We start from the raw sequence: 22426 nt of genomic DNA on the forward strand, positions 1-22426 counted from the left end.
ACATAGATTGACTGTGCACACTTTTTTTAGTATTACATAGTCTATCTATAAACTTTGATTCTCTCCTCCAATTAGTGTACTCAAGAATTTGCTCAGGATTGGAAATTGAGAAAGCAAAAGGTTGTGATTCTTTCCATTGGTAAGATGATAGCTTACTTCAAGCAACACTTTCTTTGTTTCCCATCTATCTCCCATCAGTCTTGCCTCTACTAACCATCATCATAGAGGTCAATGTACCCTGGTTAGCATTCTGGTTTCACTGCTAGCTATAGCAATTCCATCAAATTTGAATCTTATGGTCAAGTGCTGCTACACTGCTCCTTCTGTACCAGAAATTCTATCATCCTACTGTCAATAGGGACCCAGTTTCCATGATGTTATCTGTCCTATCAGCTTTATCTGGAAAAACCATAATTGAGTTTCTTGATGATACCTTGGCCTTTTAAGTAGTATATTTATTTATGTGTTGGTGATGGGAGAAATCTACTAGTTGTCCTGGTAAATATGGATGTCTGATATGTTTATGAGCCTTCCATAATAGGGTCATGCTAGTATGTTACATCTGTAAGCTGGGAGCCTTGGATCCTCTTTACTGGTGATAGTAAGGCAGTCCCTGAACCTTCACCCCTTTAGAGTCCTCTTCAGGAGTTGTTACAAATGCTTTGTATTCAGATTACCAGAGAACATCCCAATCAGCAAATTATCTGTTAATCAGTTTTGCAATCTGCAATCTCAGATACCATTCCCAGGCATGTTCTCTCAGGTCCCACTGAAATCTATTTTCATGTAATGCAAATTCTTACAAGAATAATCCCTTTGATTATCTTTAAATAATTTTTGATAAGGTGGGTACTTTCTAAATGGTGCTGTGGTGAACCTTGATCCTAGTTACTTGAATATTAACCAGCAGGAAGGGGGTGGATTTTGAGGTGGGGAAATGTTTGCCTGAGAACAGGTGCCTCAACCGATTTTTTCTGCATATATTCTAGATTGAGAATTGGGGACTGCTATCCCCCAACAAGAAGCAAGCAGACTAACCTTGCATGCCAAGAGTACTTAGAAGACCATGGGTACTTAATGTGGTAAAATCTAGTTGGAAGTATTGGTGCAGTGTTCTTAAGCACACCCCTATGAGTATCCCCATTCCAGGATGCAGGATGCCTTTTCCTTGATATTGGAAATTTGCCTGCTGCGAATTTAAGCCTCTCTATGGTTCTGCTCTTTTATAATCATGTTCTAAGCCTGTTATTGAGCCTGGCCAACTCTCCACTTGCAGGAGGTAGGTTTCTTTAAAATTTCAGGGATCTCTGACTTTGGTGCTATCTTGAGTTGATAATTGGTTAGTCTAATTTTATGTCCATTTCTTAGCTTCTGCATCATTTTTCAGTTTCTATAAAGCAATACCTGAGTGGGTAATTTGTAAAGGAAAAAGGTTTACTTAGCTCATGTTTCTGGAGGATGGATATCCAATGCTGGGTGGCTGCATCTGGTAGAGGCCTTTTGCTATGTCATAACATGGTAGAAAAATGGAAAGGCAATTGGGTATGTGTAGCAGAAAGAAAACATGTTTATAACAGCCCACTGTCATGGTAATTCATCCATTTCCTCAAGAATTAATCTAGTGATTAACTCTTAAACACCCCACTTCCCAATATTGCCACAGTGACAGTCAAATTCCAACATGAGTTACAGAGGGGACAAAACAGTAATTAAACCATAGCATTGATCCACTTATTCCATTAGTCAAATTTTTTTTGAAATATCTTATTGACCCAAACCCATTCATAGAATTTTCTATATCAGGTGTTTATCTGTGGTTTGTTCAGGTGAGATCAGGTAGGCATGAACTTGAATACCTGGGCATAATAGATTAGCAGAGAGTATGTGTGCAAACTCCATTGTAAGGAATAGGGTTTGGGCTTGTGTGGCACCCTAAAACGTGTCTATGACAACAATAAAGACTGATAACATTTCACATTTCAGGTACATATAGAAACTCCCTTTATTTTATATTATACTAAGGTGAAAGGCACAAAGTAGATGTTTGATATCTTCATTATTTTTCCAAGATGTAGTTTGGGAACTGTGTAGATTCTTGGTATTGACTTCTTTTCCATTCTGTGCTTAATGCTAACAAAAGGAAAGCCCAGAGAAAGACTTTGAAGTGACTTGTAACTAAGTTTTATGACATTTGAATAACCATAAACAAAACTGAGTTTTACATTGTGTTTAAAGTAGTAATTATAAAATTGAGGTCAATTATTAGTTCATAATTTGCAAATATTTTTGTATTGACCCTTTAGATTTTGGGTGTGATTCATTTTTAGCAGCTCCAAAGTACCTCTGGCACCAGGAGGTAACTGAATGAGAAGATGATTTTTATAAGTTCTTGCATTATACTTTGCCTCTGAAGGTCTTAGATGAAACAATGAGTAGGTCCTATAGTCAAAGAGAGAAGAACAGTCAAAGTGAATAACAAGAAACCTCTCAGTTAACATAGAAGCTATGTGGAAGAGAGATACCACCAATAAGTTTTGTAGAAGAATTTTAGTTTATTAATATAGCTTTGCATATTTTAAAGGTAGCCATAATTATGTAGTCCAAAGGAAACACCAAAATAAAAAGTGGAGCTATTTTATCACAATTAAACTGTAATTAAATGATCACTCTTTACTGGTTGCTTTTCTTCAAGTTACATGGCAAATGACAGCCTTACATTTTCTCAGAAGCTACTTTTTTTGTAGCTCATTTTGGGTAAAAATGAAAGTATTTAAAAGCAGGATTCTTTGATTTGTATCTGTTTTATGTTCTTATACCATCATTTTATATAGACTCTTTTATAAATTTTATATAAAATCTTATATATTATAGAGATGAAAGAAGTATCTGCAGAAGTTTCTCAATTTCTTACATGCAGTCTATTATAAGAATGGATTGCTTTTAACAATCAAATTATATCTAGTTTAAAATTATGTATATGCCTAGGGTTGTAGCTCAGTGGAAGAGCAGTTGCCTCTCATGCACAAGGCCTGGGTTCAATCCCAACCACTGCAAAAAGCTATACTTGTTTTATATATGTATGTGTGTATGTATACACATAAGTAGCTATATATACATACTGAGATTTTAATATATAATATACATATACATGTATGTGTATATATATATATATATATATAATCTCCTGGGGGAAATCTGTTTTTGAAATTGGAAGGACTAAATCTGCATATTCTAGGCTGATGAAAAACTACATGGCTGGCTTTTTGTTTAGCAAGAATTGTGTGAGAATACATCCTGGCCAGATATTTCATATGATTAAGACAAAGAAAAAAGCTAAAATTTGAAAATTTTCTGCATTTGTGATATGTCTGAAGAGAGACCAGCAGAGTGGATGGTTTTCTATGATTTAAAGGAATAGAAGTGATTGAGTTTGTATCTATAAAAAAAAAAAATCCTCTATACCAGCAGTCCTTAGGTATTTGGGTTTAGGTCATCTTTACAGTTTTAAAATTAGTAAAGACCCTAAACATATTTTATTTAGAAACATTAAAAAGACACAAGGATAATAAATTCATATTTTATTATTCCTCAGAATGATGATGGCAATGGATGTCATGTAGCTTCTGGAAAATTCCACAGAACACTTATAAAAGGGCAAGAGCAGAAAATTCCAATAACATCTTAGTTATTACTTTTAAGTTATATTGACATAGTAGACCTCTAAGGGTATACAAAACATTCTTCAAAAAACTGCTCCATGAGGTGAGTATCTAATGGCTCTAACTTGTAAAACCTATCTCTTTGAGAGGCTGACATCTGGAGATTACCGTTCCAAGGTAGCCCAGGAGTAAAGCAATTCACGAGACCCCATCTCAATTAAGAAGCTGGGCGTGGTGGTTCACGCCTGTCATTCCAGCTGAAGCTGAAAGCTTATAATAGGATACTGGTCTAGGCTGGCCTGGGCAAAAAGCAAGACCCAATCTCCAAAGAGCAAAAGGAGCTGAAGGTGTGACTCAGGCATTAGAGGGCCTGCTTAGCAAGTACATAAGCCCTGAGTTCAAACTCCAGACCCAACAACAAAAGTGCTCTATTTGTCTTCTGGAAAAAATGTTGAATAAAGGGAAATAAACTTCACTAAATTTAGTAGTATATTTATTACCTTCATTGGGGAAATGTTTCATTTCTAGAGTTTTCTTTTTATTTCACACTGATATGGGTGTGTGCTACTACTAGTAGTAATAAAATGACAATGAAGAACACATATCTTTACCTCATATGGCTGGAAACACTTGGAGAAGACCAGATTTTAGCTATCAAAATCCACTCTAGTATCTCCTGAGTATGGAATGTCAATTACTTAGTATACTCTCCTGCTGAAGCACTCAGGAATTCCATGTAGCAGAATCCATGCATAACATGAGCTATAGGGCTTGAGAGAGCCAGATTCTTCTGAAAGTAAAGAAGTAGGACCTTCTGAAGAGGGCTGGATATTTACATCAATTAAGAATGGAATCTAACTCTAGCAGTGTGTAGGGTAGACTTCAGAGAAAAGAGTAAAAGCAAGAAGGAAGAGTTTCTCATCAGAAGTTCTTTTAAAAACAGTTACCTTTAAATTATTTAGCTGTACAACATTTAGACCAAAGGGTAATATCCTGCATACAGTTTTAAAGCCACCCCTCTCCTTCTACACTTCCTTATGTTGTAATGTTTTCAAGATATTTCCAATCATTCAGTCAAGCGCAAATTTCAGTGTCTCAAGGTTGTAAGAGAAATGGTCTCATCTTCACATTTTTCTTCTGATGTTGATGCGGAACACACAACATTGGGTCAAAAAGAGCCAGAATCCAATTCTGTATGAATTCCGTCTGAAGTGTGCAGTGACCACCCATGGTAGTGGGAGTGTGAATCGAATAGGCAGAGAGCATCAGAGCATAATAAGGGGTCTGTGTGAAATAAACCCTTTCCTTTTCAAATTTACTGGAGAAGGAAAGAATGGCGCATGACAATAGGCAAACCGCTCAGTTGCTTTAAATGTCTTTCATTTGCATTTCATTAAAAAGTTACTTCCTTCGACACATCTTTGCAGTTGCAAATCCTTGTTATAATTTGCATTTTAATTTACTGCAGATCTTTCTTGAACAACCTTTTAATTAAAAGATATGAAATTACAGCATACTGGTTTTGAAAGATTTCTTCATATGCAATTTTTGAATTGTCCATTTTCACCTGTCTGTTGAAATGCTTTCATTTCTCAATTACATATTTATAGATTAAGTGGCAGATTAATTTGTTCAGTAGCTATGGTGACAAAAGATATAGCATGACTTCTGCACAGACTATTTTTATTTTTCTCTAGTCTATAAGCTATTTTTCTTTCCTAGAATCTGCCCTCTCTCTCTGACTAATGACAATGTGATGGAAAGAGTAATAAAAATTCCATAAATTATATAGAGATATATATTCTCCAAAAGAATACAGAGAGGATGACATTGTTTTCTGCTTCTCATGTGTTTGTTTCCTGTAATGCACATGGTAACTTAGTTATTTAGAACCTAAAAATATATTAATTTGTTAATTAATTATATTAATTTATTTGGTATCAACTTGATATATGGATTTAGAATAATTAATAGAAGGATATGTATGTACTTTTATATATTATGTATGTTATATATGAAATTTGTAGTCTGTTGAATTAAAGGAGAGTTAATGTCTGACAAATAGCACTGTCTATCAGGAAATAATATATACTACATTCCAGGTAGCCATTCAGGCTCAGTTCTCCAAAAATGTAATTATAAATCCATCTGCCATTTGGAGGAGGTATCATATCCACATCTGCCTGATGCATTTGACTATACCTGGGTCTTTCATGTAGGGTATTTAAAATATTCCAAAGATAAGGGATTCCTTTCATGTAATTAGAGTATAATTCATTTATTTATATATTTCAGGGGGCATCAAATTTAGCAATTCTCTTGTGTAGAGCATTCCAATGTTAATTAAAAACTCTTTCATATTACTGCTAAAGCTCTTTCACAGCCTCCACCTTTGCACAGTGTTTTGCGTCACTACAAGATAGAATAGGAATATGTGACAAATACTTTTTTCTTCCTAGAGTTGCATATCTGGGGTTAATCACAGTACAATGGACTCTTAATATTGTAAAATACTTTAATGATCAAGACTTTCAAAACCTCAAATCCTTTTTGATTGAGGTATGGCATAAATGAAAAATAATTGAGGATATGTAGGTGGCACTAAAGTGAAACACAATGAAACCATCATTTTATGTTAATATCTCATTCATGTTCATTATTAAAATTATTCATCAATTCACAGTACTTAGTGATGAGATTCAGTACTACTCCTATTTTTACCATACAAGGCATAAAGCTTTCCCGTAGAGATTTTAATTAAATCATTAGAAATTAAACCTAAAGATATAATAGCATGTTTAAAGTTTCTTCATAGTACTATGAGGGAAAAGTAAGTGGAAAGCAGAAAAAAAAAGAGAAACATTAGGAGAGTCACTAAGAGTCATATTAATGACTCTTTTGAAGCTATTGTAGATGGAATTGTTTCCATATATTTCTTCTCGGTTTGTTCATTGTTGGTGTATAGAAAAGCTAATGATATTTGTAAATTGATTTTGTATCCTGCCACCTTGCTATAGCTGTTTATGGTGTCTAAGAGCTTTTGGGTAGAGTTTTTTGGGTCCTTAAGGTATAGGGTCATATCGTCTGCAAATAAGGATATTTTGTTAATTTCTTTTCCTATTTGCAATCCTTTTATTTCTTCTTCTTGCCCAATTGCTCTGGCTAGAAATTCCAGTACTGTGTTGAAAAGGAGTGTGGATAGTGGGCACACTTGTCTCATTCCTGATTTTAGGGGAAATGGTTTCAGCTTTTCACCATTAAGTATGATGTTGGCTGTAGGTTTGTCATATATAGCCTTTACAATGTTGAGGTACTTTCTTTCTATTCCTAGTTTTCTTAGAGCTTTTATCATGAAGGAATGTTGGATCATATAGAAGGCTTTTTCTGCATCTATTGAGATGATCAAGTGGTTTTTGTCTTTGCTTCTGTTAATGTGCTGTATTACTTTTATTGATTTCTGTATGTTGAACCGCCCCTGCATCCCTGGGATGAAGCTGATTTGGTCATGGTATGTGAGCTTTGTGATGTGTTGTTGGATTTGGTTTCCCACTATTTTATTGAGGATTTTTGCATCAGTATTCACTAAGGAAATTGTCCTATAGCTCTCCTTTTTGGAGGTGTCTTTGTCTGGTTTTGAGATGGGAGTAATACTGGCTTTATAAAATGAGTTAGGCAGTGTTCCTTCCCTTTCTATTTCATGGAATAGTTTAATGAGAGTTGGTATTAGTTTTTCTTTAAACATCTGATAGAATTCAGCAGTGAATCCATCAGATCCTGGACTTTTCTTTTTTTGGGAGACTCTTAATTGCTGCTTCAATTTCATTTTGTGTTATAGATCTATTTAGGTGATTAATATCCCCTTGGTTCAGTTTTGGGTGGTTGTAAGTTTCTAGAAATCTGTCCATTTCTTCAACATTTTCAAATTTATTAGAGTATAGGCTCTCAAAGTAGACTCTGATGATTTCCTGGATTTCTGGGGTGTTTGTTGTTATCTCTCCTTTTGCATTTCTGATTTTACTGATTTGGGTTTTTTCTTTCCTCATTTTAGTCAGATTTGCCAGGGGTCTGTCAATCTTATTTATTTTTCAAAGAACCAGCTTTTTGTTTCATTGATTCTTTGTATGGTTTTTTTGGTTTGTATTTCATTGATTTCAGCCCTTATTTTAATTATTTCTCTCCTTCTTGTTTTGGGATTTGCTTGTTCTTGTTTTTCTAGGAGTTTGAGATGTAACATTAGGTCATTGATTTGAGATCTTTCTGTCCTTTTAATATATGTACTCATGGCTGTAAATTTTCCTCTTAGGACTGCCTTTGCTGTGTCCCATTGGTTCTGGTAGGTCCTCTTTTGATTTTCATTAACTTCCAGGAAACTTTTAATTTCCTCTTTTATTTCATCAATGACCCATTGATCATTGAGCAATGTGTTGTTCAGCTTCTAATTGTTTGCATATTTTCTGCTGTTGTTTTTATTGTTGTGTTCTAGTTTAATGCATTATGATCAGATAGAATGCAGGGGATTAATTCTGTTTTCTTACATTTGCTAAGGCTTTTTTTGTGCCCTAAGATGTGATCAATTTTGGAGAAGGTTCCATGAGCTGCTGAGAAGAATGTATATTGTGCAACAGTTGGATGAAATATTCTATGGACATCAGCTAGGTCCATTTGATCTATGGTGTGATTTAGTTCTATGATTTCTTTATTGATTTTTTTGTTTGGATGAATATCTGTTGGTGATAGGGCAGTATTAAGGTCAACTACCACTGTGTTGGAGTTTATATATGTTTTTAGGCCCTTCAGATTAGGTTTGATGAAATTGGGTGCATTGATGTTGAGTACATATAGGTTGCTAATTGTTATTTCCTTTTGGTGTATTTTCCCTTTTATTAGTATGGAGTGTCCTTATTTATCTCATTTGATCAAAGTAGATTTGAAGTCTACTTTGTCTGAGACAAATATTGCTTCCCCTGCCTGTTTTCAGGGACCATTGGCTTGGTAAATCTCCTTCCAGCCTTTCACTCTCAGTCAGTACTTATTTCTGTCAATGAGGTCAGTGCCCTGTAGGCAGCAGATTGTTGGATCTTCCTTTTTAATCCAGTTTGCCAGTTGGTGTGTTTTGATGTGGGAAATAAGTCCAGTCCGTGAACATTCAGTGTTAGTATTGATAGGTCTGTGGTACTGCCTCTCATGTAGTTGTCTTTGTTGTTTAAGGGTTTGATTGTGTGCAGCTGAATCAGTGTTGCTCTCTACTTTCTTGCCTTTTCTCCTGTGGTTTGGTATTGCCTGCTCTTTCATGGTTTTGTTTGCTTTCACTTTCTGTGTGCAGAATTCCTTGGAGAATCTTTTGTAGTTGTGGCTTGCTGGTCATATATTGTTTTGGTTTCTGTTTATCATGGAAGAGTTTTATTACTCCATCTATTTTGAATGATAGTTTTGCTGAGTAGAGTATCCTAGCATTGAAGTTATTTTCGTTGAGTGGCCAGAAACCTCACTCCATGCTCTTCTTGCTTTTAAGATTTCCATGGAGAAATCAGCTGTGATTTTGATGGGTTTACCTTGTATGTTATTTGTTTTTTCTCTCTTACAGCCTTCAATATTCTTTCTCTATTCTCTGTGCTTGTTATTTTAATGATAATATGTAATGGGTTAGTTCTATTTTTGTCAAGTCTGTTTGGCATTCTGGAGGCTTCCCATACCTGGATGGACATTTTTCTCTAGATTTGGGAAATTTTCTATTATTATTTTGTTGCATATATTATGCATTCTTTTTGCTTGCACCTCTTCTTCTTCAAAGCCCATGTTTCTCAGGTTTGGTCTTTTGATGGAGTCAGTGAGTTTTGTATATTCCTTTCACAGGTCTTGAGTTGTTTGACTAATAGTTCTTTGGTTTTTCCTTTAATTTCTATTTCATCTTCAATTTCCGAGATTCTATCTTCTGTTTGTTCTATTCTGCTGGGATGACCTTCCATTTTGTTTTATATTTCTGTTTCATTCTTTTTTCTGAGGTTTTCCATATTGTAGATCACTTCCTCTTTAATATTTTCAATTTTCATCCTTAATTCATTTATCTCTCTGTTTATGGTGTTCTCTGTTTCATTTTGGTGTTTATTTAGGGCTCCTATGATTTCATTTATTTGTTTTTCTGTTTTCTCATATTCTTTTTTTGTTGTTATCTTGGAATTGCTTGAGAACCTCCTTTATGTTTTGGTTCACCATGTCTAGTAACATCTCTACAAAATTCTCTTTAATTACTTGTAAGATTTCTTCTTTCAGTTTGTTATTGTGGGCTCTGTTGGGTTCCTTGGTATTGGTTTATCTTTGTTTTTTTGGAGTCTGAATCTGTGTATCTGTTTTCTTCATTTCCCTCTGAATCCTGTACTGATTTATTTTGAGGGGCAGAATGGTTTCCATCCTGTTTTCTTCTTCCCATATTTCCACTGGGTACCATTTCTATCCCTGGGCTATTTGTAGTTTAATCTTAGCTGAGTTGCAATAGTAATCATAACAAAACCAAGACAGAAGGAGATAAAAAAGAGAAAGAAAAAGAAAGAGAAAAGAATGAAAGAAAGATAAAAAATGGAAAACCAAAGAATACAACAGGGAGAGATGGTGGATAATCAAACAGCCAATCAGACAGCCAACCCTTAAAGAAAGGCAAAAAAAGAAAGAAAAAAACTGGTTTTGGAACACTAGAATTATAGTCTTAGTTATTCTGTTGTTACTCCTTTAGCATCCAGTCCTGTCTGTCTGTGTCTCCTAGGCAGGTTTGGAGCCCTCCTGTGGCAGGTGGCTGGCTTGCATGGTTGAGGCCTGGCAGAGAGGCAATCTGGTGGGCCTACTGTGTGGGGTCCTGGTGGAGCAGCTATCTGGCAAGCCTGCAGAGCGGGCCTGGCAGAGCAGTGGCATGGTGGGCCTGCAGAGCAGGTGCCTGTTGGGCCTATGCAGCAGGGGCTTTGCAGGCTGGCCTGCTAAACCTTGTGAGATGGCAGCAATGAGGTGACATCTTCAGGCTCTACTTCTACCTCTAGATCTCCAGCTATTTTCACCACATCTGGAGTTACTACCTCCACTGAAGTCTTGAAACCCTCAAAGTTGTCCATGAAGATTGTAATCAACTTCTTCCAAATGCCCCATTGATAACTTGACCTCTTCCAATGAATCACTAACATTCCTTCAAGCATCTAAAATAGTACACTCAGGTTTTGTTGTCCCATTTATAGAGCACAGGCAGCACAAATTTAGTATAATTCTTAGGGGCCCTCAGTTTTTCAGAATGTGAAATGATCATTGGCTCACAGCTGCCCTTAAACCCATATAAAGTTCTTCTTCCAAACTTTGAAAATGACTTCTTTCTAGTCAAGAAAGTCCTGGATCGCATTTTCTTCCAACATAATGGTGTTTCATCTGCACTGAAAATCTCGTTGAGTATGGCTACTTTTGTCCATTACTTTAGCTGCACCTTCTGAGAACCTTGCTGAAGCTTCTACATCAGCACTTACTGCTTCACTGTGCACTTGTGCTATAGAGACAGCTTCTTTCCTTAAACTTCATGAACCAACTTCTGTTAACTTCAGACATTTCTTGGGCAGTTTTGTCAACTTTCTCAGCTTTGTAGAATTGATTAGGCTTTGACTTAGGAGAATGTTGTGTTTAGTCTATCCAGACCTCTAAGATTTTCCCCATAGTGCAATAAAGCTATTTAATTTTCTTATCATTGCTATGTTTACTTTACTGCAGTAGCACTTTTAATTTTCTTCAAAAACCTGTTCTTTGCTGTAACAACATGCCTCTTTGGATCAAGAGGTCTAGCTTTTGATCCATTTCAGCTTTGGGCATGACTTCCTCACTATGCTTAATCATGTCCAAATTTTGATTCCTTTCATTTGAATATTTAGAGACCAGTGTAGAGGAAATAATTGTCCTAATTTCAATATGTATTGTCTTAGAGAACAGGGAAGCCCAGGGAGAAAGAGAGAAGGGAAGAGTAGGAAAAGGGGCTGAAGAAAATAGGAGGGAATGCTTGCTTAGTGGAGCAGTTAGATCAAATGCAAGATTTATCAGTACTTTGGTAAGTTATGTGGGAATGGTTCTGATGCCCCCAAACAATTATTATAGTAATACAAAGATTCCAGATGACCACAATTGATATAAAAATGAAAAAGTTTGAAATTTTGTTAGAATTACCAAAATGTGACACAGAGACTGAAGTAAGCATATGCTGCTGAAAAAGTAGTACCAGTAGACTTGCTCAACACAATCAATTTGTAAAATAAAATAATAATAAAGCAATATCTGAAAAACAATAAAACAAAGTATGTCTGTTCTAATTATCATTTTAATGGTTAACATTGTGTGGTCTGTTTTTATGTACCATGGTATTAATGTAGGCTAACATACTTTATTCAATATTTCAGCCAGTCTTGTACAAAGATTGGAGGATTTAAAACAGAGGTTTGAAATATTTATACTTTATCTGTTATTTAACAAAGAAAATTGGAAGCTTTTGACAAGATTAATAGAAATCAACAAATATTTTTTATATATTTTATATAAAATACATAATGAAAATGATAGGTTGTTGAAGAATAACATGAACAACCATGGGGGATAATTGAAAACTTAGATGAAGCAGATATTCCTGGGAGAGAGGTTAATATGAAATCCCAACTTGGCATAAGAAGAAGAAAATTTAAAAAAACCAAAGCACCTTGCAAACCTTGGATTAGTTATGGAAAGCCTTTCCAAGATTCAATAGGTCAAATACAATCTAACAGTTAAATGTCACGTGTACAGATAACACTTTTATTAGTATTTCTGGATTTGGGATATGTAAATACTATTGAGATACTAGTATACATCTGAAATCTAAACTCAATGAATTTCAGGAAATAAAATTATAATTTAGTTTGTACACAGCATTCATAAATCATTTCTCCAAATACAATTGTGTTTTAAGTAGCTAATGTACTGTAACCATTGGTGCATTTTAGTCATGTAATGAAATTATAAATTATATCAGTATAACTCATCATACCAACACAGGAGTTAATGCTTTCTTTTTAATAACCTGAAATTTCTATGTTTGGATCCAGGAGACTTATTATGTCACTCAACTAGGAGTTGCGTTCATTGTCTTTCTTCCTTTCTGTCCCTCCCTCCCTTCCTCCTTTACTCCCTTCCTTCCTTCCTTCCTTCCATTTTTTGCAATACTGTGACTTCAAAGGGCCTTATGCTTGTTAAGCAAGCACTCTGTCGCTTGAGCCACACCCTCAGCCCTTTTGACTTTAGTGTTCATTCAGATAGGGTCTTGTGTGTTTTTACCCAGGGAGGCCTTGGTCTGCAATTCTTCCACCACTACCTCCAGAGTAACTGGGATTACAGGTATGTGTCACCTCATCCAGCTTGTTTTTTAAAAAGGACCTCACTGATGTTTTGCCTGAGTTAGATTCTAAGCATGATCCTCCTGTCTCTGCCTCCTGAATAACTAGGATTACAGGTATACACCACCATGCACAGCCTCATTCATTGCTTTTCTAGTGTTGAAAAATTCATTTATTTTCTGGAAAAAGTATCAAGTTGGCCATGATGACTTTTAAATAGATTATACCATTCAGTGTGCTACTGTTTTAACATATAAATTTTACATGTTTGTTTTTATGGTAAGATTGGCTGATTTTTTTTGTGGTACTGGGATTTGAACTAAGCAACTCCACCAGCTCTTTTTTTTTTATGATGGGTATTTTTGAGATAGGGGCCTGTGAACTATATACTGAGGATGACTTCAAACTGTGATCTTCCTAATCTCTGCCTCCTGAGTAGCTAGGATTACAGGCTGAGCCACCAGTTCCTGGCTTGACTGATAATTTTATACTCTCCTGGTATCTTGTCCAGTTGAGGTATGAAAGAGAAAGTGGCCTTGTTCATTTTTTGTTCACTAATTATTTTGGGTTTATTTATTCTTTGGATATAGGAATTTACTTCTAATATTGGCTCTATGTTTTCTTTTGGGAGGGAATAGGGATAGAGTAGATTTTCAACTGATTTTCTAAACAGTTGTGGGTTGTTCTTTTTTCTATAAAATTGTTGTTATTTTTATAAGTTTCATGAGTTTAAAATGTAATTTCAAATTTATTGCTAAGATATTTATTTTAATGTGCATTATTTATGCTACTGTTAATTTAGAAACATCCCTTATCTTTTTAATAAGGTATATTTTTATTTATAATGTTTGCCTCATCTTTCTTATTTATTGTTTCATCATGGCAGGGATTTGTCTTCATATCAGTCCTTTCTAGGATGATGTTAAATATTTAATAACCAGCACAGCTTAAGCACCAATCAAAAATCACTGGTTAGTCTTCTTTTGATCTACTTCTCTATATTTTAATTTCCACAAAATGAAATTTTTATCTTTTTAATTGTACAAAGTAAAGGGTTATTATGATACTTCCATACATACATATCATACATACATATAATATATTTTGGTCATATTCACACATTCTGTTACCCTTCTTATCCTTGTCCTCTCTTCCATCTTTCCCCTTCTACATTCCTAATTGTTCCCCTTTTACTTTCATGTCTTTTCTCCCCTAAATTCCATATATGAGAAAAAATATTTGATACTTGAGAGAGATTGGCTCATTTCACTTAACATGATGATCTCAAGTTTCATTCATTCTCCAGCAGATGGCATGATTTCATTCTTCTTTACGGATTCAGTAACCCACTGGGTACATATACCACATTATCCTTTTCCATTCATCTAGTGAAGAGCAACTACACTGATTTTATAATTGGTTGTTGTAGACAATGCAGCAGTAACCATGGTTAAGCAAGTAAAGTAAGCTGACTTGGATTCTCTTGGGTATATACCCAGAATTTGTATAGCTGGATCATGTAGTTCTATTTGTAATTTTTAAGGGAACCTCCATACTGATTTCCATATGTCTGGACTAATTTACATTTTCACCAACAGTGTGTAAAGGTTCCTTTTTCCCTGCATCTTCACCAACATTCTGTTTCTTTGTTTATTTCCTTGATGATAGTCATTCTGATGAGTGAGATGGTATTTCAACATGTTTTGCATTTACCTGATGGCTAAAGATTTTGAACATTTTCTCTTGTACTTATTGGCCATTTGTACTTCTTCATTTGAAAATCTTATGGTCAATTCATTTGACCATTTATTAGTTGGATTATTTGCGAGTCTTGTATTTACTTTTGTAGGGATTGTAATGAATCTGTAACTCACTTTTGCTAATATGGACATTTTGACATATTAGGTCTGCCAATCCATGGGCATGGGAGGTCTTTCCATTTTCTATTATCTTCTACAATTTCTTTTTTCAGTGCTTCATAGTTCTTATATAGTGATCTTTAGAATCTTTGGTTAGCATTACATGCAAGGATGGTATATGTTGAACCATCCTTGCATTCCTATTGTAAACCAAACTGATTATGGTGTTTGATCTTTTCAATGTGTTGTTTAATTTAGTTTGAAAGGGTTTTATCAGCACTTTTTGCATCCGTGTTCATTAAAGAAATTGTTCCATAGTTTTCTTTTGTTGTTGTTGCCCTTCTTGTATTTTGGTATCAGTATAATACTGCTTCATAGAATGAGTTTTGAATCATTATTTCTCTTTCTATTTTATGGACTCATTTGAGGAGCATGGGTGTTAGCTCTTCTTTGAAGGCTTGGTAGAATTCAACAGTGCATCCATCTGGTCCAGGGAGTTTCTTGTTTGGAGACTGTTACTGCTTCAATCTCATTACTCATTATAAATCTATTTAGGCAATTTATATTGTCCTGGTTTAATTTTGGTAAGATATGTATCTAAAAACATTCATTTCTTTAACTTTTCCAAATTACTGCAGCATACTTATTTCAAAAATATTCCCTAATAATCTTCTGTATTTCAAGGTCTCTCTTTCTTTTGGTTAGTTTGGGTAAGGGCTTGTCAATTTTGTTAACTTTTCAAAGGACCAACTCTGTCTCACTGATCTTTTGTAATGCTATTTTGGTTTCCATTTCATTAATTACAACTCTGATCCTTTGTATTTCTTTCCTTCTACTAATTGTGTTTGTGGCTTGTTCTTGCTTTTCAAAGACCTTGGAATTCACAATTTGGTTATTTGAGATCTCTCTGATTATTTTAATATTGGCACTTCATAGCTATAAACATTCTTCTGAGAACTCCATTTGCTGTATCTCACAGATTATCATAATTAGTATTTTCATTTTAATTTGATTCTAGGTAGTTTTAAATGACCCCCCCCCCCAATTTCTTCAACCACCCACTGGTTATTCAAATGCATACTGTTCATTCTTCGTGTATTTGCATTATTTTGTAGTTTTTTATGTTTATTTCTTTTTTGTTCATTATGATTTGATAAGATACAAGAAATTATGTAAATATTTTGTTTCTTAAGAGTTGTTTTATGACATAAAATATGGTGTGTTTTGAAGAAAGTTCCACTGGCTACAGAGAAGAATGTGTATTGCACAGCAATTGGATGAAATGTTTTGTAGAAACCTATTAAGTCCATTTGAACTGTGCTGCAGCTGACTCAGAAGTATCTTTGTTTCTATCAGAAAACAGTTGAATCTTGTTTTCAATCCAATTAACCAGTCTGTATTTTTTAACTGTAGAGCTAAGGCCATTTATATTTAGGGTTATGATTAACAGGTGCTTGCTGATTCCTCATTATTTTGTCTTTGTAAGTTGGCATTTGTTTCTATTGCAATTTTCTATATTTTTTCTTTGTTTTATTGTCTTGGCATTTAAACTATAGTATGATGTGTATAGGATCTTTTTTGGTCATCTCTATTTGAGCCTCCTATAATTGGAAGTCCTTATCTTTCCCTAGATTCAGGAAATGTTCTACTGTAATATCATTGAATGAGTTTTCTGTGCCTTTAGTTTCATCTCAGCTCCTTCTTCTGCCCAATATGTTCCTAACTTTGGTCCTTGATCATGTTCCCTAGTTTTTGAAAGTTGTAGTCATGATCACTTTTTTTTCTTTCTTGGTTTTTGAATGTAATGATTCCTCAACCTTGTCTTCAATTCTGATATTCTTTCTTCTGCTTAATCTAGCCTATTTGATTTTATTTATTGAGTGTTTTTATTTGATTTATTGAATATTCATTTACAACATTTTCTCTTTTTTTCCCAGAATTTCAATATCCCTGCTGAATTTCTCATCCATGTTGCTGACTTTTTTGTACAGTCTTGAATCAATTTCCTCACTATATTTACTTATTTGTTAGAGTACTCTTTGAGGTCACTGATTGTTTTTTAAAACTAGACTTCTGAATGCTTTATCTGACATTTCAACCTTTTCACTATCTTTGGATTTGGATATTAAAAAGTTATTAACTTCTGGAGGCATTATATTGCCTTGCTTCTTTCATCCTTCCTATGCCTCTACATTGCAATTTGTATATCTGTTGAGATGGATACCTCTTTCCTTTATTTTTATGGGGGTTTTCTTAATAGGAAGCATTTTCTGTGGTCATGATCTCCACTACATCTCAGAGTAGAGAAAACAGACACAATTCAAAACTAGCCAGATATTTACAGTAATTAAAACAAGAAATAAAACACAACTGCAAGCTTCAACTACAGGCCAATAATGTTAGGGGAAAAAGGAGCTTGGATATGTAATAACATGAACTATTCATTTAAAGATTATTAAAACTGAAGTTACTTATAAATAATAAAAGAGAAAGGGAGGTGTAGAAAGAGAAAAAGACTAAAGAAGCAAATAGGAGACAGAAGAAAGGTGTAAGGGGTTAAGGTTTAAGCATAAACAAATATCAAAAAAGATAAAAGAATTTAAAAACACTAGTCAATATCTCTTACTTTCCAGGAAGAAGATGGAGAGCCTTCATATTTTTTTTGCTCTTTCTGTAGTATTGCAGTTTATTTGTGTGGAGGGAAGAGTAATTTTGAATCCTTTTCTTTATGAAGTCCAAGCAGGTTAGACAAGACATGTCTGTTTGCAGGCTGAGCCCCATCCTGCCCTTCCTATTGGGGCATTCAGCATGCTACTGTGCCAGCTGTTGGGCTGAATTCCTGATAGTGTTTTTCTGTAAATAAGCTTGTCAGCTTAGGGAGTGAAGTCACTGTTCTCAAACTGCAACTGCCAGCTGAGTCCCAGGACCCCTGGTTGGATGCCTCCTCAACCAGAGATAGTTTGTCAGTGGGGGTTTGCCATGGGAAATTTCTGAGCAATAGCATTTTTCCAACAAATCTCTCCAACCCTCTGGGAGTCAGACCAGAGCAATCTGAACTGGCAAGCCAAGGCACAGAGAACTGAGTGTTCCTGTATGTCCTGGCCACACAGCTATCTGTCTTAGAACTCTGACCCATACATAGCTTGTTTCTCTGTTTTCCCAGAGTTTGGACTGCATATCTTGTAATGCAATTGCCATTCACTTTACTCTGCAGTGAAACATGTACTTTCCACCCAAATAGAACTGTTTTTGAATCTAAGTTTGTCACAACCAGTTCCCTGGATCCACATTGATTCTCAAGTTGGTTGCTCACCTAGCCAATGGAGAAGAGGCATTTGAGATTTGTAGATATAAAAAGGCAAGGTCTTCTGCTCTCCTTGTCTAAAATATTTGGCTATAAGTCCTTTCCTAAAATGATTCCTCACCATGGCCCCAGTGCGTAAGCTAATAAGTATGGGGGATCCATTATCTGGCATCTGCTTGCTATGCGTGTCACAGATCTTCTGTTTTAAATAATATTTTTACAGAGTATCAAGCATCTGTGAGGCTTGCCAAGACTTTCCTTTACCCTTCTTCTTATAGCCCCAGTTTCACCTAGCACCCTATGTTAAGGTTTATTGCTTTTGTCTTTTTATAGTCTAAAGTTCAATATTTCTCCATTTTTCTTACTGTATACTGTGTACTGTGCCTTTCCTTACCTTTTCATTCCACCCATCTTGATGTTTTGCTTCAGACTCATGGAGAGGCAGGAAATTGCTCAGTGTCTCTAATGCACCATTTATGGATGTTTGAAATATTTCTAAAATTGTCTTTATACTGATATCCAGATTGTATTGGGGTCGGATCTTAACTTTTTTTGAGACTTACTGGTAGGCATAATTATATTGTCAATATATGTAAATGTGCTTAGAGAAATATTCTCTTCTAATTTATTAGGTTTATTTCTATTTATGGCCATTTAAGGAAGTTTACTGACTATGTATGTGTGTACATTTTCTATTAATTGCTAGATATCTAAAATTCTTATTATGGTGCACTTCTCAATGCTTCTTTGCACTTCAGTAAATGTTTTACATATTTGAGACTATGTTAAGTATATAAAAGTTTAGTTATTTTTATCTTGCAAATTATTTGAATGGCTTTCATTTTTTTTAACTTTCTTCACCTGTTGACATGATTTTTGTCTTAATTCTCCATAATTAATTCTGAATATTAATACACTTGTATCAGACTTTATTTTGTTAATATTTGCCTATCATTTATTTCTCTATTACTTGAAATTCATCTTTCCTGTATTTTTATCATCTCATTTTGTCTATTGTAAGTAAGCAGCATATAACTATATACAAAGATGATGAGTTTAGAGAAAATGTCTAGTTTAGATAATCTTGCTTACACATATTGACTAAATAGCAACTTTATCATCCTAAATAATATTTCTGATACAGGATTTAACATACAAATTTTATGTCTCCATACATTTTGTTTTCTTTGTAAAATCAGAATTTTTCATGTTCTCTCACTTTCTGAAAAGAAAGTGATTCTGTTCACAGAATGGTGTTTATACCAAAATTTAAGCTAGATAAGCCTTGAGGTATTTGAAAAACATAGAAAAAGTTACTGTAAATGTCCCCCTACTCTCTGGATATTTCACAGTAGCATTTAAACATGCTTTGGAATTTATTAATTTGTACAAAGCTCTTTCCTTTACTGTTTCCACCCTGGAATTGGCTCCATTTTTCTGCTCTGCTTTATAGTTCAGCTCCTTGAATAAGTGGTCATGGTTATTTCCAATCTTCTTCACACATTTTCTCTTGACTCACTTTCACCATCACTATTTCATCAAAATTGCTCATTTTAAGATCACTTTGTTGGTTTTCCTTCTTCATGCTTCAGCAAAGTTTGATATAACTGATCATTTTGTGTTCCTTAAAAGTACTTTTGTTAAAATGGTTTTAAAAGGGGCATACTAGGGGGATAACAAAGAGTAATAGAGTGGTGAATTTGATTAAAGTACATCATATATATTAATATTACAATGAAATCTCTTTGTACCATCAATATATACTAACAAAGAGGAAAAAAACTGGTGTTGTCATACCAAAAAAGTACTTTTTCACTAAGTTTCTGAAAAAACTCCATTAATTTCCTTCAAACTTGGTACTACTTCTCAGCTTCATGTATTGATTCTTCTTCTTCTTTCTGAATGAGAGGCACCAGAGACCTTAAGATTTCTTGGAATTCTTTTTTCTTATATATTAATTCCCTTGTTTTTACATTTTGCTATACATGCTGCTTTATCTTTTGTCTCATGGTGACAAAAGTTTAACTATCTTCCAACTAACACATCATGCTTTTCTTACCTCTTTCCAATCCTTTTTGACTTGTCTATGCAATCAATACACATTGAGGACAATAGAATTGTCCCTCTTGCCCAGGGTTTGGCTTTTCTTCCAAGAGAACACTTGGTAGTATTTAGAGCCATTTTTCACTGACACAATTGAGGAGAAAGATGGCAACTGCTGCCATCTAAGTAATAAAGATTAGGAATGCTTCTAAATTCCCTACTATCCAGAGGAAAGACCCTCCACAACAAAAATTATATACCCAAGATATCAGTAGTTTCTATCAGTGATTAGAAACCCTGTTCTAGGATTCTAGTCACTTTTTGCACTTGCTGCTATCGTCATCTTTCCCTTGGATTTGTGCTACACCACCCCACCTAGCTTCCTTGTTTTTATAATTGCCTCCTTAAAATCTGTTCTTTGCATAGCAGAGATTTTAGTACCCTAAAATAAATTTATCTGTTTAAAATCTAACAATCATATAAATTTAACAGTAGATTTTTCAATCTCTTTAATGAATGTCATTGGAATTTTGATGGGAATTGCATTAAACATGTAGATTACTTTGGGGAGTATCGACATTTTTACTATGTTGATTCTACCAATCCATGAGCATGGGAGATCTCTCCACTTTCTATAGTCTTCCTCAATCTCTTTCTTCAGAAGTGTATAGTTTTCCTTGTAGAGGTCTTTCACATCTTTTGTTAGGTTTACACCTAGGTATTTGATTTTGTTTGAGGCTATTGTAAATGGAATTGTTTTCATACATTCTTTTTCCGTTTGCTCATTGTTAGTGTATACACAGGAAATCAATGTGAGTCAATGCCCTGTATAGCTATCCTTATCTCAACCAGCAAAACCCCTTGTTCCTTCCTATTATTGCTTATACTCTCTCTACAACAAAATTAGAGATAAGGGCAAAATAGTTTCTGCTGGGTATTGAGGGGGGAGGAGAGGGAGGGGGCGGAGTGGGTGGTAAGGGAGGGGGCGGGGGCAGGGGGGAGAAATGAACCAAGCCTTGTATGCACATATGAATAATAAAAGAAAAATGAAAAAAAAAAATCTAACAATCAATCACCTCACTCATTGTAAAAGTCAAAGTCCTTAGAGGAGCCTACAGAATATTATATCATTTGAGCCCATTATCCTTCCTGTTTTACTTCATTCCAATCATAGTGGCCTCCTTGTTCTTCAAGCAAGCCTAACACATTCTTGCATCAAGATTTTTCTCCTGCTATTCTTTTTTATCTGGTATACTCTTCACACAGAAATCTGTATGACTTGTTTTTCTCTTTAGGTCAATGAAACTTTCTTGAGTATGCTATTGAAATTACATCCTGCTCTTTCTTTTTTTTTTTTTTCTTTTTTTTTCTTTTATTATTCATATGTGCATACAAGGCTTGGGTCATTTCTCCCCCCTGCCCCCACCCCCTCCCTTACCACCCACTCTGCCCCCTCCCTCTCCCTCCCACCCCCTCAATACCCAGCAGAAACTATTTTGTCCTTATTTCTAATTTTGTTGTAGAGAGAGTATAAGCAATAATAGGAAGGAACAAGGGTTTTTGCTGGTTGAGATAAGGATAGCTATACAGGGCATTGACCCACATTGATTTCCTGTGTGTGTGTTACCTTCTAGGTTAATTCTTTTTGACCTAACCTTTTCTCTAGTTCCTGGTCCCCTTTTCCTATTGGCCTCAGTTGCTTTTAAGGTATCTGCTTTAGTTTCTCTGTGTTAAGGGCAACAAATGCTAGCTAGTTTTTTAGGTGTCTTACCTATCCTCACCCCTCCCTTGTGTGCTCTCGCTTTTATCATGTGCTCAAAGTCCAATCCCATTGTTGTGTTTGCCCTTGATCTAATGTCCACATATGAGGGAGAACATACGATTTTTGGACTTTTGGGCCAGGCTAACCTCACTCAGAATGATGTTCTCCAATTCCATCCATTTACCAGCGAATGATAACATTTCGTTCTTCTTCATGGCTGCATCCTGCTCTTTCATACAATATTTCTCATCTCCTGGAACTTATTTCATTTCTTCCATAGCACTTGTAAGTGCCTAGAACATTATATATTTTGCTATTTTCATTGTTTATTTTCTCTCTCTCACCACTCAAAAGTGAGGATAATATCTCACTTGAGGATATTTCCATGAAGATAATAATTTTTTTATTTCTTTGAACATTAA

Source organism: Castor canadensis, chromosome 6, assembly GCF_047511655.1.
Source record: "Castor canadensis chromosome 6, mCasCan1.hap1v2, whole genome shotgun sequence".
Classification (NCBI taxonomy): domain Eukaryota; kingdom Metazoa; phylum Chordata; class Mammalia; order Rodentia; family Castoridae; genus Castor; species Castor canadensis.